The sequence below is a fragment of the Cupressus sempervirens genome, chromosome 11, assembly GCF_028749045.1.
Source record: "Cupressus sempervirens isolate cs-2001-9-10 chromosome 11, ASM2874904v1, whole genome shotgun sequence".
Taxonomy (NCBI): Eukaryota; Viridiplantae; Streptophyta; class Pinopsida; order Cupressales; family Cupressaceae; genus Cupressus; species Cupressus sempervirens.
The window spans coordinates 459,409,430-459,427,498 of record NC_143128.1 but is presented as its reverse complement, the minus strand read 5'-3'; the positions used below and the strand labels follow the sequence as shown (position 1 = coordinate 459,427,498).

General features: G+C 31.8%; 1 pseudogene; it reads right to left on the bottom strand.

The window, feature by feature from the left end:
- Positions 1 to 7,745: 7,745 nt before the first annotated feature.
- LOC149530378 (isoleucine--tRNA ligase, chloroplastic/mitochondrial pseudogene) lies at positions 7,746 to 13,280 on the bottom strand (annotated as a pseudogene).
- Positions 13,281 to 18,069: the final 4,789 nt, after the last annotated feature.

Sequence of the window (18,069 nt, the reverse complement as noted above, 5' to 3'; positions counted from 1 at the left end):
TTCCATAGTAAAATTTTCCTTGTAAATATTTGAATATCCTCTTTATAGCTACATAATGATACTCCTTAGGATTAGCTTGAAATCTAGCTACAATCCTATGAGGCCTCACCCTGACCCTTCGTAACATAGTTGATACCTTATTATTTTGATACTCATGACTCGATATGTCAGAACATTATCTGATGCACTAAACATTATTATGCTATTTTATGATGTGTGATTCTTTACTTTAATTATTTGATTTTGTCATTTAATACTTTATGAACATGTACAATGATGAAGTAAATGAATGCAAAACTAACACTTTGATTATGCAATTTTAATAGTCAAAAAAATGAGTAGAATTAGATAAACAATTGATTATTAGAAAAATGGATGTTTTAATTTATATAATTTTTCTGATACGTAAATTACATAATGCATGTGATTTCTTGAACCTACTAATTTGTGCAATGAGTGTGCAAGAAATTTAGCCAGGAAACCCAATGGAAAGACAAAACTAAAACCCCTTGTTAATTTGTGTTATCTTTGCATTGTCTTTCTTTGAAGGTTGTTAATTGGTCTTAAAAATTTTGTAGCTTTTTTTTGGTTCATATTAAGTCTTTAAGGCTTAAAAACATTAAATTTAAGTGCCCTAGGGGTAAGGGTATGGGTGGGGAGTACTTTCCACCCCCTGAGCCTCTTTGTTTGACTTTTAGGGTCACTCAAAAACCCTATTTTTGGTTGATTGCGAAAATTGATTGTCTCCTACTTGAGTTGGTGACTCAAACTTCATCTTGAGGTTACTTGAAGTCTAGTTGAGTTAAGGATCATACTTAGAGGCATTTTGGAGTAGTTTTGGGGTTGTTACCCAATCTCTAGTTTTTAGAGAGAAGTTGAAGATTGAAGGAAAGGAAGGATAAGCTCTTCTCAACTTACCACTTTACCATAAATTTTTGTGAAGCTAGGAGTTCTTCACTCTTTTGAATTTTTTCTTCATGTTTTCCATGCTTGAATCATGCATAAGGCATTGTGTTGTTCTTTGTTTTTCTTGCTTGTGGGTTGGGATTGATTTGGAGGGATTTTAACTTGTTCTTGATGTTATTCTTATGCTTTTCTTGATGTTTTGTTTTGAGGGGATTTCATGGGGACTTTTTTGGCATTACTCACCCTTAGAAAGGGAAGAAGTGGCCATGTACGAGGGAAGGGCCTTAGTTGGACCTCAATGCTATAGAGTCTCCTCTCATGGTGAGAGGAGGCAAAGAGAGTAGGGTGTATAGGCCCCTACTTTTCATCACATACCTTGTTTGATATTGTGAATTCTTGATATGGAAAGGAATGAAAATCCTTGTGGTAATAGCTTCAAAAGGGCCTTTAGAAGAACGAAAGTTCTTGAAGATTTAGCCTTGAAAGGGCTATGTCATGGTATGGTGATTGACGTCTCCCATTGAGAAAATTGACCTCCCCCCTAGTTAGGTTATATGTTTGGACCTATTGTGTAAAACTGGGTTCAGGTGTATGCTTGATTTGTTCTTGGTGTTGTGATGTTTCACCCCAGGTCAGCTCTTGTCTTCTCCTTGTTTTCCTTGAGGTATTAAAGGTATTGGAAGAAAGCGCTTGTGAAGGACCTAGAAGAGGATTTAATTGAATTGTAATATTATGTAAAATGTATTTTAAATTTTGATGTATTGGCAAAGACGTCGGGTTTTCTTACTGGTTCTTTCCCGATGGAGCCTTGAACCAAGTTAAATAATAGAGAAATAAAAAGATTATGAAAACCTCCTTACATTGCTCTTATGTGATTCTTGAATTATACATATGTATGTGAGAAAATAGATTAATAGATATTGTCTTCAAATTATGAATTCTCAAGTTTTCAATTATGTTAAGAAAAAGTAATTTGATATGTTGAAGTTTCCAATTCGATGTTTATGTATTAAGAGGAAATTAAAATCCTACATTGTGGAAAACAAATTTATCTCTCTCCTTGTTGAATTTCATTATTGACAAAAATCAAATTTGATTAAGAGATTATGCATCTCCTTAAATTCTAAAAATAAGGAATATATACCCTTGTAATATGATGAATTATAAAACATAAATTATAGGAGAGAAAAGAAAATATAACCATATACACATCCTTTTAATAGTATGCTTGTTAAAAGGGAATCCATGTTGTCACTAAGAATGAATATCACTCCTAGTATAACAAAAAAAAAAAATATAGCAAGAAGATTATATCAACACTTAGAAATTTGACTTCAAAAAAAAAGTGCACCTACAGGAGCATTTTGCTCTCTGGAATTTGTATGAGAAAGAAAAATTAATTCCTTGAAGTAACAGAGTATATTCTGGATTCTATATTTTAAAGTTTAAATTCAAAGAGTATAGAGAAAGTAAATATTATTATGTAAATATCTAATTCTAAATATCCTAAGAATTCTAGCTACTTAACTTTAATATATAACTCCTAGTGATATCTTACTCCTTACCAATTAAACTTTTGACACTTAATGCCCCTCCCACTTGGCACCCAGTCCTAAGGACTTTTCACTTATGACTAACCCCCCCTACTTCTTTCTAGGTGTCAATCTTGGATCACGGGTTAGATTGGAGTATAAAATCAGACAATGTGATTACTGCTATAATACCCTTTATTCATCCTTTGATGTGACTAGGGACTTGAATCTTGCTATCTCCCATGCCTATGAATTTGCCAGCAACATCCCTGACCCACGTGACATGGTAATAGGAATGGAGTGGGTATTAATGGTGGTAGTTTTGTTAATAATTTTTATATCCTTTTTACCTTTCTTACCTCCCACCCATGTGAATTCTTTCCATTACGTTTGAACTTGGCTTAGCATGCATTTCCAATTGGTGTGTGAACAGGCTTGGGAAGCTAAGGTGCTAGAATTAATCATTCACCTGCCACAGTATGTGTAGTACCTATGTGGAGGTCCATGTCATGGAAAAAAAAACATATAAAATTGTTAAAAGGGCCACCTTGTAACCCCCATCACTCCCCCCTTATGCACTTGAACTCATGCATGAGTCTCACACACACAAGGGGAAGAGGGAAAGTCTGCATTGACAAGCCTATGTCAGCGTAAGGACCATGGGCCAACGTGAGTTAAGGGGTAGGGAAGACAAGTGGTGGCTAGGCCAATTGGCTAGGTTGTTATATAGGTTAGTTTAGGTAGTAAGTAGACTAGGTTAGTATAGGTTGTTGGTTAGTAGTTAGGTTTATTGTTAGTTTTAATAAGTTTAGCATTGATTTAATTATTTAGATTAGTAGTTAATTTTGTTCAATTAGAAAGTAGTATAATATTCATTTGTGTTACTATAATTGTTAGTATAGAATAGTAACTTAGTTGTGAGATTATAAATTAGTTCTAAGTTAAAAGTTCTAATTTGAAATTAGTATATTTTAATTAAAATAATTTTAGTGTTTTACTAATTAGTATAAACTCGAGTTGTAATGAGTATGTGTTAGCTAGTTAATGTTCTAAGTAGTTTTATTTAAGATGGTTTAAGTTATTTAGTTCTAATATAGTTATCTGTTGCTATAGTCATATTTTATTTTTATGTTATTAATTAGTTTTATAAAATTTGTGAGTTAGCCTAGTTGATCTCAATATCGGCATTATTAATGTGGACTTCCATTTATAATAGTTTTAAATAAAGATTAGATTTACTTATAGATTTATTTGAATTAATTCTAAGCATCAATTCTAAGTGTAAATGATAGATTAATAAATTGGATTGTTATAAGTATGTTAGAGAAAATAGTAAATTAATATATAGATTGTAGAATTGATAATAAAGTTTACCTCCATTGTATGTGTATATTAAGGTTAGTTTAGATTTTGGATTTTTTTAAGATTTTGGATTAAAGTTTTAATACATAGATAGCATGCATTGAATAGTTAAATTTAATTGATCTTGTAGAGTTCAACTCTTCTTAATGTTAAATGATTTAATTTGTAATGTTGATCAAGTTATTAAGTTAATAGAAGGGACTAGTTAACTAGTTCATTATAAGGTTAGTGCTATATTGATCATAATTAAATTGTAGCTAAATCAAGAATATGTAATAAAGAGATAGATGCCATTTTAGTTAGTAGGTCATTTTGACGTATTGAATAAGTTGTTGTGTTAATCTACTGTCATCTTTAGGAGGTAATAATTAAGGAATTATTAAAACAAATTGATGGAATAGGACTTTAGTTAAATGGATTAGTCATTTAATTTATTTAATTGATTTTCTAAGAAATTATCAGTTCACCCAAATAATCCCTTTTACAAAATGTTCAAACTATGTTGTAACCTTTTATATCAACGGTGAACTTGCATCTAGTTTCAAAATACCTATGGGTATCTGAGTTTAAAACTACTCGAACAATTAGTTCCATTATAGTTAAACATTTAAAATCTTTTACGACCATGTTATCTTATTTAATCATAGTTCATATATATTTATAAAAAAAATTGTATGTGTTCTACCCATGTATTTTGGGCATGACATTGTAGAATTGATAATAAAGTTTACCTCCATTGTATGTGTATATTAAGGTTAGTTTAGATTTTGGATTTTTTAAAGAGTTTGGATTAAAGTTTTAATACGTAGATAGCATGTGTTGAATAGTTAAATTTAATTGATCTTCTAGAGTTCAACTCTTCTTAATGTTAAATGATTTAATTTGTAATGTCGATCAAGTTATTAAGTTAATAGAAGGGACTAGTTAACTAGTTCATTATAAGGTTAGTGGTATATTGATCATAATTAAATTGTAGCTAAAACAAGAATATGTAATTAAGAGATAGATGTCATTTTAGTTAGTAGGTCATTTTGACGTATTGAATAAGTTGTTGTGTTAATCTACTGTTATCCTTAGGAGGTAATAATTAAGGAATTATTAAAACAAATTGATGGAATAGGAATTTAGTTAAATGGATTATTCATTTAATTTAATTGATTGATTTTCTAAGAAATTATCAGTTCACCCAAATAATTCCTTTTATGAAATGTTCAAACTATGTTGTAACCTTTTATATCAATCGTGAACTTGCAACTAGTTTCAAAGTACCTATGGGTATCTGAGTTTAAAACTACTTGAACAATTAGTTCCATATAGTTAAACATTTAAAATCTTTTATGACCATGTTATCTTATTTAATCATAGTTCATATATTTTTTTAAAAAAATTGTATGTGTTATGCCCATGTATTTTGGGCATGACAAATACCAACTAAATTTCACTACTACAATTAACTTCATTTTTCTACCAAAATTTTTGACCATCAACTAAATAAGTTTAGGTTGGTTAGAATGTTAAGGCAAAAATTTCTTTTTTTACATGTAAGCCCCATGTTGGTCAAAATTTTGACCAACATGGCGCTTAGATGTAAAAAAAAGAAATATTTCTTGCTTGTATGTTTTTTGTGTGCACAGGTTAATTTGGTTTTTGTGTGTTTTCACATGGTTTTTGCAGCACATTGAGGGAAGTTTAGTTCTGGTTTGTTTTCGCATGGTTTTCCAACACACGTTCTAGGAAGTTTGGACTCTTTAGTGATTTTTGCATGGTTTTCCTACTGCTAGGTATTATTTTTGCATGGTTTCCTATTGTTAGGTATGATTTTTTCCAGTGATTTGAATGTCATATAGATGTGAATCAATTAATATGAGTAGTTACCAGATGTTTTATGTTTTTGCATTGAGGATCAGATGGATCAACAAAGTAAATCAATCATACTAGGTTGAATGCATATGGGGTGTAGATGATATAATTAGGGTTTACTGTGTGTTGTTTTTATTGTGCATAGATTGAAAGTTGAACTTCAAATTTTTCTCTCTTTTTTACCCTGATTAGGAAATGGTGCATGTCTATTTTAGTGGTGCATGTATATTCTTGTTGTGCATCCATACCTTTTCTTCTATGCATGTCACCAATTGTGTCTTGGCTTCTTATGTGTTCATACCTAAATTTCATTGCTCTATTCCTGTGCATATATTCTTTGCAGAGTTTCTTGTCCATAATAGAATACACTTATCCTTGTGTTGTTAAAAAATGGGTAGGTGATTTAGATACCCATAAGCCTTGTGGTTCTTTTCATGATGTCACATTTAGCATTTGAGCCTATTCAATGTGTCAATAAATTGGATCTTCAAACCAAACCTTGTATGGTCATAGTCCTATTGGGCTTATTTATGTTGGTAGTGCCAATATTCTTTAAATAGTGTGTTGTGTGGATTGAGAGGCTTGTGGTTGTTGTTTAAGTTCTCTCACAAGTCCTTGTTTAGTGATTGTTATGTGGCAACCATAGGACCCTTGGGAACACTAGTCTATCAATCTTGATGCTTGTTGTTGCTTGTGATTTTATTGCATTGGATATCTAATATAAGATGAAGTTTAATACCTTATTCATCTCTAAATTTTTGTGCATTCACTTTATTACTATAGTTAACCAAGCATTAATTAACAAAAAAATTACAGTGGTTGTTTTGTGTTTTGTTCCTGGGGTTGCATACCTTATTCATGTCTACTTGTTGGTGCATTTACTTTATCGTTATAGTTACCAAAACATTAATTACTCAAAAAAATTACTATGGTTGTTTTTTTTTTTGTTCCTGAGGGTGTTTTGGTAGGGCCTGACTTCTGCAAACTTCTTCTTCATATTTTTCACACAAATTTGCTAATAGCCTTGTTCAAATTTTTACAATCCTCTTTTACAATACATGCATAAGTTCATTCCAATGTCTTCACAAAATGAGATCCAAAGAATCTCATAAATCTACTCATGTAATTGATATATATTTTCCCTACCCTCTTCTAAATTCTATCCTTCATGTGCACAAATAATCCTACACATGCTACTCAAAAATCTTTTGTAGCATATACTCAAATTCTGCCCTTAAATCTACCCTTATTCTTCTCTAAAAAAGGGAATAATATTCAATGAATTGTTCTAAAAATGAACTCCAATCAGCCTCTATTTATATGCCTTCAAATGCAATTGTTCACCAACAGTTATGCCCTTCCAAAGATGTTGGCCAAAAAACACTTATTAACTAAATCTATTTGCCCAAAACTGGGCAATTCCCACTAGGAGGTCATCCCAATAGGAGTGAAGCACCAAAAATTATGATAATTTCCTTCACTCAAGGATGTCATCACACATTATGACCAATAATAAAATTAATAAAAAATATTTTCATTCCCTTATATAAGAGCAATTCCAATAGAGGATTCTCCAAAAATATTTTTCCTTACTAAAATTTCCTTCCTTTTGCTTATAGCCACTTGGACATGGATTAGCCTATGTACATGAACACATATTCTATTTGAATATGAAAATTGGCATACTACTAACTTTGCACTACACATATGATTGGCCCTTTGAAATCAATTACAATAATCCAATGGTAGCCATGCACAAACAAATGTAATCTCTTATTATCGAAGAAAAGAAGAAAGCCACTTGAGAACATATTCCTCTTCAAAAGAGCCATTGAAATAATTGCACTAGTGAGAGAAGGATAGAAGGAGAACTCAATGTGACCTCCCAAGGATTGCTTCTATCACACAATTACAATAGATTTTCTCCCCATAGGTTAAAGAAAATGAGGATAAGAATTAAACCAAGGGTCAAATTATAAGCCAGGACGCCAATTCAACCAAGGGTCAAATTCAAGCAAATTAAGTTGTTTTGAATGCAATAAGGAGTTTATTAGTCCTTAGAAGGATTTAGATGCCCTTGAGGATTTATAAGGATTTATATTGGACCCTACTCCCTATTCCCTCAATAAACTTGCCATTATCATCTATAGGAGACAGTACTGGAAACTTATATTTCATGCTAGTCAAAAAATCTTCTTGGCTATGTCCTAGAGTAGTATGAATCAGCCCTATTCTAGGTTCTATCATTATGTAATCTCCACCAACAAAAATAGGGTATTCCTTGATTTCTAAGGGATGGATATAATTGCAATATTCAAGATTTGAACTACAAAATGTTCCCAACACATCAAGCTGAACCCCCCACTTAAGTTCTAGAGTACTAACTAAATCTATTGCAACAACAATATGTTGGTTGCTTTAATAAAAAGTTTTTTAACACCTTTTGTGGTAGTATATATAGATTATTTTGTTCTTTCCTAGACCATTAGATAAAGAAGCTGACCATTGACTGCAACAATAGCGTTTCTAGGAATTGCCTATGGGGTTGTAGTCCAGATAGCCAAACCCAAACTAGGTAGAAGTCCTTTGAGAAAATCAGCAACTATGTTTGCTATGTTAAATGCCTTGAAAATAGCATAAAAACTTCTTGATATGTGTCCCTCTAGATACTCCAACTTAGCCTTAGCCAAAGCTATGCCAGATGAGGGACTCCAATGAATCAATTTCTAGCCTCTATAAATGTGGTTCTAAAAAAACATTTGTCCGAATACTTCAATCTATGCAGCCTCATACTCTAGAGCAAGTGTCAAATAGGGATTTTCCCCACTCTCCCAATATTCTATATCTCCTAAATGATGTCCTTTTAGCATATAACTTGTTGTGCATAGTTGTAGAGTTTTCTTATTGTATCAGGCATATTAATGAAGAATCATATTAGTTATCGAGACAATCACAACTTAAACATATATATAATATCATCAAATCTATTTTGATGCATTTTTGGCAATCATGGCATGCTATGACCACACTTTTTTTGTGAATTCTATCAAAAAATTGACATGCCTTATCTATACTTCCATTTTTCAAACATGTCTACCATGGAAATTGTGACTACAACATCTAACAAAAATTAGTTATGCTTTAATGCATGTCAACATAGCTTATTCCAAAGCTCTTGTTTTAGCACAAGCATCAATAATGCTAGCAAAGGTTGTGTGATTTAGCTTTATACATGCCAATTGAATTTTCTTGAATATAAACACACATGTTATATATGTGTTTAAACATATATAAACACATAGTTTTCTTAGCAAATTGAGTAGCTTTCTTTCTTAGTTTCAATGGTGTGAGCTCTTTCCTTGCCTCTTGGTCTATGGACTACTAGACTTTGATCTCAATGGCCAGCCCATGGCAATCCCAACTAGGCACATAGTGCACCTTATACCCTTTAAGCAACATATATCTATTGATAAAATCTTTCAGTATCTTGTTCAAGGCATGGCAATATGAAAATCTCCATTGGCATAAGGGGGACCATTGTGAAGAGTAAAAATATCCCCCACTTTCTTGTTTGTAACCCTATTTAATATCTATTTCTCATCCCATAACTTCTATATTTCTAGTTCATGCGCTATTGAATTGGTTCTAAGCTTGAAGCTTGTTTGAGGTAAGTCAATCGTATGCTTGTTCCTTCATACTTTTGTATAGCTTCTATGTTGATTTATACTGACTAGAAATGACTCAGCATATGATTGTCCATTAATTTGACAACACTTGATGTTGAACTCATTGTTTTACATCTCTACAATACTAAGGAGAATAATAAATTGTTGTTCCTTCTTTTCTTTTGTCTGCCACTATTAATCACTATTGCAAGTTAATCTCATATATATATATATATATATATATATATATATATATATATATATATATATATATATATATATATATATACGTATGTATGTATATATATATATATATATATACACACACACACACACACACACAATTGTATTTATGCAGATATATATGTATGTATGTCTATATATATAGATATATATGTATGTGTGTGTGTGTGTGTGTGTGTAGATATATATATATATACAATTGTATTTATGTAGATAAATATGTTTAAATGTATATTTCCATATATGTATATATGTATGAATGTCTATATATATATATACAAACTATCTCCCATAAGTATATATACCTTTATATGTATACATATGAAGATCTAAATCATTCATACACTCTCCTCTATATATGCATATTTCTATTTGTAACCAAATCTAGAAGTGTAAGGTGTTAAATAGTTTTACAAATTTCTATTTTGAGAATAGGTGACTTGTTCAATTTTTTTTTTAGGGAGGTAATACCTATTAACCCCTTACCCCCCTTCTTTTCATTGCCATGGAATATTCTTTTTTTGTTGCAGGTTATTCAAGGATTATAACATTTACCTCCAGTGTCCACCATTTATTTAACTAGACCAGAAATCTCCTCAAAATTTTGTTGCTCCAATTTCCTCCAACATTAATATTTGTAACCCTCTCATCCATTGTTATTTGTAATCCCCAATATGTTGGTAAGGGAATATGGCTAAGATGGATTTTGATCCAACCTTGTATTTTTTTAGAGGTTCTTCTATCAGAAATCCTCCCCTTGTATAAAAGGAGGTATGCCTTCTTAAAGACCCTTACAAAGGGCATTTATAATGTATATAGGACTCTAGTCTTGGGCTATATCGGGGGTTTTCTTTGCCCTATTCTTTTTCCCCCAGTTCCTGTAGTTGAACAAGGAAGAACTTTTGTTAAATTTTCTAATAATATAATATAAAGTATTGATTAGTATTGCATATTAATGAATTTTATATCATATTAATGAATGTTATGTGATTGTATTGATTGAATTTTATATTTCATAAATGCATGAATGAAATGAATGAAGTATGTAATTAGATGTTAATGGGCAATTTAGATTGATATTAGGGGCAGGGGGTGAGGCTAGATGAGCTTCCACCTTTACATGGTTGGCCTTGTTAAGTAGAGAATATTAAAGTATTCTTGAAATGAACTGAAGCTTAAACTAACATACCTTATTTCCTTTATTATTAATCCTTTTTTAGTTGTCCTCTTAATTTTGTATGAAATAGAAATTATCATCTTCATCTTCAATTGGCTCTGAGGGTGAAACTTGTTTGAGGTAAGTCAACTGTATGATAAACTTGACACATCTTTTTGTTCCACTAAGTTGTTGTTTCCTACATGGGTTCTATCTAAATTTTGCTAAATCTTTAGGCTCTCATGCATATGTATAGAGGACATTGTGAACAAAGATGGTTTGGATAAGTACTATTTCTTATTCACGATGGATGTTTGAAAGGTTTATGAAAGTGGAATGATGTTTTTCTCTTTGGTTTGGAGCATGGAAAATAACCAATATCATTCAATTCACATTCCAAGGCATATGGTAGTGGAAAGGAAGACAGTGCTTTGTGTGATGTCCCTAGATTTGAAAATGCATGCATGAAGCTTTTACATATGTTTCATTTGTTGATTGCCTGGTGTGTTTAATAATAACTTAGTTTAGTGATTTTTAATCTGTTTATGCAAATCAAAAGTCTTGTGATAGATTCCTAATTTGTAATGCATTGCTATGGTGTTACTTTGTAGGGTGTTTTGAAAGTGAATCAAAAAATTGAAGTCGGTCTTGGCATTGTTGTTAAAGATGAGAGTGGCAATATCAAGTGTACACCGGGTGCTTAAGTATCCAAGCACCCCCACCTCTGCTATTCTGCAACCATGTTGCTGCTAGGATTGGTACTTGAATTTCTATTTGAATTTTATAAGTTTGAAAAGAATATATAATTTCTCATTAGCAAATTGAAAATAGAAAGTTAGGATCTTAAGTTGATTAATGCAGTTAAGTTGCCTAAGTTAGATGATTATTTATAGATATCAGTTGGAAGTACTTCAAAAAGCCTTAGAAAAGAATACACTTATTTATTTGGAAACAAGATGTGGTAAGACATTAATTTTGGTGCTTCTTATAAAGGAAATTGGTAATCAAATGAGAGCACAAAAAGAAAGAGGGGAAAGAGGGATTATAACTTTTCTTGCACCCACTTGCCTGAATTGCTCAATAGATCCAAACCACTATTCTATTGCTCTAAATATTGTAGGCTTTTTTGTCCTCCAATCATAAGGATATTTACGTTTGTATGTTTCTTCCATGATAAGACATGAGTGTTCATCTAAGCTCTTGAAAATTGCCACATTTTCATTACCCAAGACATCCAAACCAACAAAATCCCCACTTTCCTCAATAAACTTGCCATTATCATCTACAAGAGATGCTATTGGAATCTTATATTTCATGCCAGTCAAAAAATCTTCTTGGCCATGGCCTAGGGTAGTATAAACTAGCCCTATTCTAGATTCCATCATTATGTAATCTCCACCCACAACAACTGGGTATTTCCTATTTTATAAGGGATGGATATAACTACAATTTTGAAGATCTAAACCACAAAATGTTCCCAACACATCAAGCTCAAGTACCCCCCACTTCAATTATAGATTACAAACTAAATCTACTGCAACAACAATATGTTGGCTACTTTCAAAAATAGGCTTTTTAACACCTTCTGTAGCAGTATCTACATATGATTTTGTTCTTACCTAGACCATTGCATAAAGAAGCTGACTATTGACTACAACAACAACATTTGTATGAATTTTCCATGGGGTTGTAGTCTAGATAGCCAAACCAAACTAAGTAGAAGTCCTTTGAGAAAATTAGGAATTGTGTCTGCTACGTTAACCACTTTGAATATAACATAAACACTTTTTGATATGTGTCCTCTGGATACTCCAACTTAGCCTTAGCCATGCTAGATGAGGGACTCCAATGAACCAATTTTTGGCCTCTCTAAATGTGTCCCTAAAAAATAAATTTCCCAAATAATTCAATCTATGTAGCTTCATATATACTTTGGAGCAAGTGTCAAATAGGGGGACCAAGCACATGGTGTGCCTTATACCCTTCAAGCAACTTATATTTGTTGATAAAATATTTCAGTTATATCTACTTCAATGCATGTCCAATATGCAAATCTCCATTGGCATAAGGGGGACCATCATGAAGAGTAAAAATATCCCCCATGTTCTTGTTTGCAACCCTATTTAATATCTATTTCTCATCCCATATCTTCTATATTTCTAGTTTATGTGCTATTGAATTGGCTCTGAGGGTGAAGCTTGTTTGAGGTAAGTTAATCATATGCTTGTACTCATTTTCATCTTTAGTTTTTCCTTGAGATGTTTTATGCACTGCTGCCATGAAAAAAACCTTCTCTCCAAATGAAAGAGTTAAGCAAGACCTATTAGAAACTAAAACAAGAAATGGGTATTGTTTATTGCAACAAATAGATGCATTGCCAAATCACTTGAATCTAGGGATGGATGTAGAGCTATGTTTAAGAAAAGCCTACAAAGAAGAAAGTGTAAGGTCAGAAGAAGTAGCCAACAACCTATTTCCTCGTAGGCCTATACATGTAATAGTTAAAGAGGATGCAATGCTACCCCTAATTGGACATTGAAGAATTACCCAGTCCATAGCCCTTAAATAAACAATGTTGACCAAGTTGAGATTTGAAACCTTATTAAACACGCTTTCACTTATTTTTTTCCACTTTAGCTTCTACATTAGCACTCACATAAGGGATATAAGCCCACAAAAAAGATGAATACTATCGATCTTTGGTGCAAGTTAAAGAGACCACATTTCTTTGAGGCATTCTATAAAAAAAATTCACATGCCTTACCTATGATTTAACATTTTGCATGCATCTTGCACTCTCTCATCTGGCTGATGATGGATTATAGAGAGTGATCTAAAATGATGATGCTAAAAAATACACACAGTCAAATCCAAAATGAACTTGCATTACAAATGGATTGTGGAAATCTGATATTGTTAATTTTGCATGCATGTCTACTAGGACAATCACAACTTAAACATACATACATACATACATACATACATACATATATATATAATCTCATCAAATCTATTATATATATGCTTAAGTTGTGATTGTCTTGGTAGACATGCATGCAAACTTAACAATATCAGATTTCCATGATCCATTTGTAATGCAAGTTAATTTTGGATTTGATTGCGTGTTTTTTTACAATCAACATTTTAGATCACTCTCTGTAGTCCATCAACAAGATGAGAGAGTGTAGGATGCATTCAAAATGTCAAATCATAGGCAATACATGTGAACTATTTTATGGAATGCCTCAAAAAAAAATTGACCAAGCATTGGTCAAAATTTTAACCAGTATTTCACAGTTTTCTACCAAGCATTGGTTGAAATTTTGACCAATGCTTTGCATTTTTCTACCAGCATTGGTCAAAATTTCAACCAATGCTTGGTAGAAATTGCGCCAATAATTTCGAAATTTTTTGACCAACATATTGGTCAAAATTTTGACTAACCAGTAAGTTGGTCAAAATTTTGATGACAAAAATTTCAACCAATTGGTTGGCCCAAATTTTGATCAACCTAGGTCAAAATTTTGACCAATACTTGTCAAAAAAAGAGGTCAAATATACTAGTGTTTGCTATATCTGGTTTGGTGTGATGTAGAGAGCACAATAGAAGTGTGCTATATGGGCCTTCCATAAAAATTTGAAATTATATGTATGGATTCACATTTATAATCTTTTCCAACTAGTTGAATGAATGCAAGAATGTTGCATCTTTTAAGAATAATTTCTCAACTAGGGTAGAATTTAAAACCCTTAATCAATCATTAATAACTTCTATAAATGAAAGAATGAAACCAATAATTTTTTTGAGATTCAATAATAATGATTTTCCAACATTTTCTCTAAGTTATAGCCAAATCCAAGCAAGGAAATAAAAGTTATTGCAATTTCCTCAATGTTGTTCATACTATGACAGAATCTGACTAGTCTTCACCAAAACAGCCATAACTTCTTCCAAACATAATAAAAATAAGTCAAACCAAAATAAATGAAATATAACTCATATATATTTCTTAAAACATAAGTTTCAGGTTTTTATAATTCACAATGATTTTGCATCAACCAAAACATTAGAGAAATTGCAGGAAACAATAACCAGAAAACTGAAATATACAACATCAAAATAAGTTTTCTTCCATTCCAAATCCTTCCTCCAACTTCTCCAACTTACAATTTCATATTTTGGAGAAAAAATATATATTATTTTTAATCACATTAAACTCTCCAACCAACTTGAAATAGCCAATTAACACCTTTAAACCAACTTTTAAAAAGTTGTCACCAAGTTGTAAAAGTTGTCATTACAATTTTGGCAACTTTTGAACAACTTTTACAATTATTATCCAAATGACTTCAAAGTTTCCCTAAATACTTGAAATATTATTAAAATGAATTTAATACTTATATAATATAATTTCCACTCTATTTTTATACATTTTAGTGGTTTTACCATGCTTGAATAGGTGTCCCTGCACTATGGTGTGAGTAAGATATTGCAAACCTCCAATCATGGATATGTGCTTCTTCTTCTCTACTACACGTGTCTTATCTTTGTTGGATAACTTGTGACCATTTATCATAGGTGTACAAATAGGTTTATAAGTTCTAATCCAAACCTTTTCAAAAAGTCTTTTAGGTACTTATCTTGTGAAATAAAAATATCATAATTGTTTTGTACAATCTATAATCCTAGTAAAAACTTCATTTCTCCTATCATGCTCATTTCAAACTCATTCTTAATTTCTTTAGCAAACTTATCACTTTCTTTGTCATTACTTCCAAATATGATGTCATCAAAAAATATTACTATTACCATAAAACCATTCTTAATTTCTTTCACATATAAGTTACTACCTTCCATACCTTTAGAAAATCCAAGCTTTGCCAAATAGTTGTCCAACCTTCCAAATTAGATTCTAGGTGATTTCTTAAGACCATATAGGCTTTCTTTACTCTACACACCATGTCTTTTGCTTCTATCAGAGGGAATCCTCCATGCTTCTCAATATATACCTCCTCTTCAAGTTCTCCATTTAGGAAAGTTGATTTAAAAATCAATCTAATATGCCTTGAACTTCTTATTCATAGCATAAGCCAAGATCATTCTAATTGCTTCCATTATAGCTACAAGTGCATATGTCTCCTCACATTCTACAACTTCTTGCTATGAATATCCCTTGCATACAAGTCTAGCCTTGTTCCCTACAACTTTGCCTTTCCCATTCATCTTGTTTCTGAATACCCATTTAGTTCCTATCACATTCTTATCTTTAGGTCTAGAAACTAACTACCATGTTTCATTCTTCACAATCTAATCTAATTATTCCTTCTTTTCTTGAATCTAATGATCATCTAAACATGCTTCATCTACACTCTTAGGTTCAACATGAGAAATCAAACATATCTGTTCATTAACTCTATTTCTTGTCATCATACCTTTGTCTTTGGTTCAAATTATCTACTCCGAAGGTTGATTCTTTTTAAGACTCTTGTTAGGGGTAAGAGTTGACATCTCAACTCTTATTGCATCTCTATGTTCATATCTATGATCTACTTTTTTGTCAACAATTAATACATCATTATGAAGATCATTGTGTTGGAACTAGAAGAGGGGTCACTAAGAGGTGAGGGGTGAATCAATTACCACTAAATAAATCCAAAATCCCTTAGATGTCAATAAAGAACACAAACTTCATTGAAAATACTGATTCTTGGTACACACATAGGCACTCAGTTTATAGTAGTAAATGTTGTAACAAGACAAATGTTTAACATGTAAATCTTATGATATATTCTATGATTAACCTTACTTAACTTAGTTGCATATGCATAAAATAGATAGCATAAACACAAGTGACACCAATATTTAATGTGGAAACCTAATTTGGGAAAAAACACCAATTGTAACTAGTTACTAATTTTCACTCTTCTAAAGTGAGCCTAGTTAGGAGCCAACCCTATTAAAGGTTGCAAAATACACTGTTAGGTGTGACCCTATTAGAGGATTTAATCACCCTATTAGGAGTGACCTTATTAGAGATCTCTAGACACTTCAATCTAGAAATGCCACCTTGTTAGAGGATTTACAAATAGTTATTAAGCTAACTCTATTAAGGTATTTAGATCACTACTACAATGGTTAGAGAGTAACGATGAGATGACCTAATTTTTGATGCAACTAAATTGCTAATTATAGATCTTAATTTTGTCTTGTATACTTCATCCTTTCTAATAGAATGTATCTTTGTAGATCCACAAGGATATTCTTGTTATCCTTCTAATTCACTTCCTCTTAACATCTTCTATATTTCAATTCACTTGCAGACATTCAATCCTCAACTTGACCTTATCTTTATACCATACACATTGTCAAGTTAGTTTGACTACAACTTAGAATAATTAATATTCATCTCCTTACTAGGATAGAACCAACAAACAAATCTATTAAACTCAATATGCCAAAACAAGAAAATTCTTTGTTAGCCAACCTTACTCAATAGACACTAACATAGAAATGTTTATCCTGTGTTAACCAAATGAGCTCGATTAACACTGCATCTTCACAAAGTTCCTTTGGCAACTTAATGACCTCAGCTAACACTGGTTCCATCCAAATTTTTCTTCATTGACTGAGTGAGCTCAGTTAACACTCAATCTTATGCGAATTTATCTTTCTCTCCTAAATGAACTCAGTAGTCACTATCTTCTAAACTTGGCAAATTTTGGAATACTTAGAAGGTATAGGAAATTATCTTCATCACCCAAGTGAGCTTAGCATAAACTGACTAGCAAAGCTATGACATTTTGTGTAACATCAAAGACAATACACAATTACCAATTCTTTTGAACAATCTCCCTCTTTAGCATTGATGACAACACAACATTTCATAATAGGATGAAATTTTAGAGTAGAAATAAAGTAAGGAAAATATTATGAGTTTCATTTTGGTTCTCATCCATGAGAACTCCCTCTATCATTGTGACCTCCCTCTGCCTTCATTTTTTCCCACCATGAGAAAACTTTGTCTTCAACATCTTTTGATAGCAATTTTAGCCTCTTTGATATTAGACCAAGTTCATTCTCTCTCTTTGACATCTTTAACAAAATTCTTCCTTCTCACAGAACTCTCCCTTTATAAAATTTCTAGGAATATGGTAGAAAACTCTCCCTCTTTGATATCTCATCCCAAAGACAATATTTAGTGAATATTAGTGTACTTCATGTACTTATTCATATGCAATATGCCCTTCTCAATACTGCATCAATTGACTGATCTTTAATATACCTTGGTTGATGCATCATTGAAATTCATTTTAGTGAGCTTCAAATAGGGGAATGACCCTAACT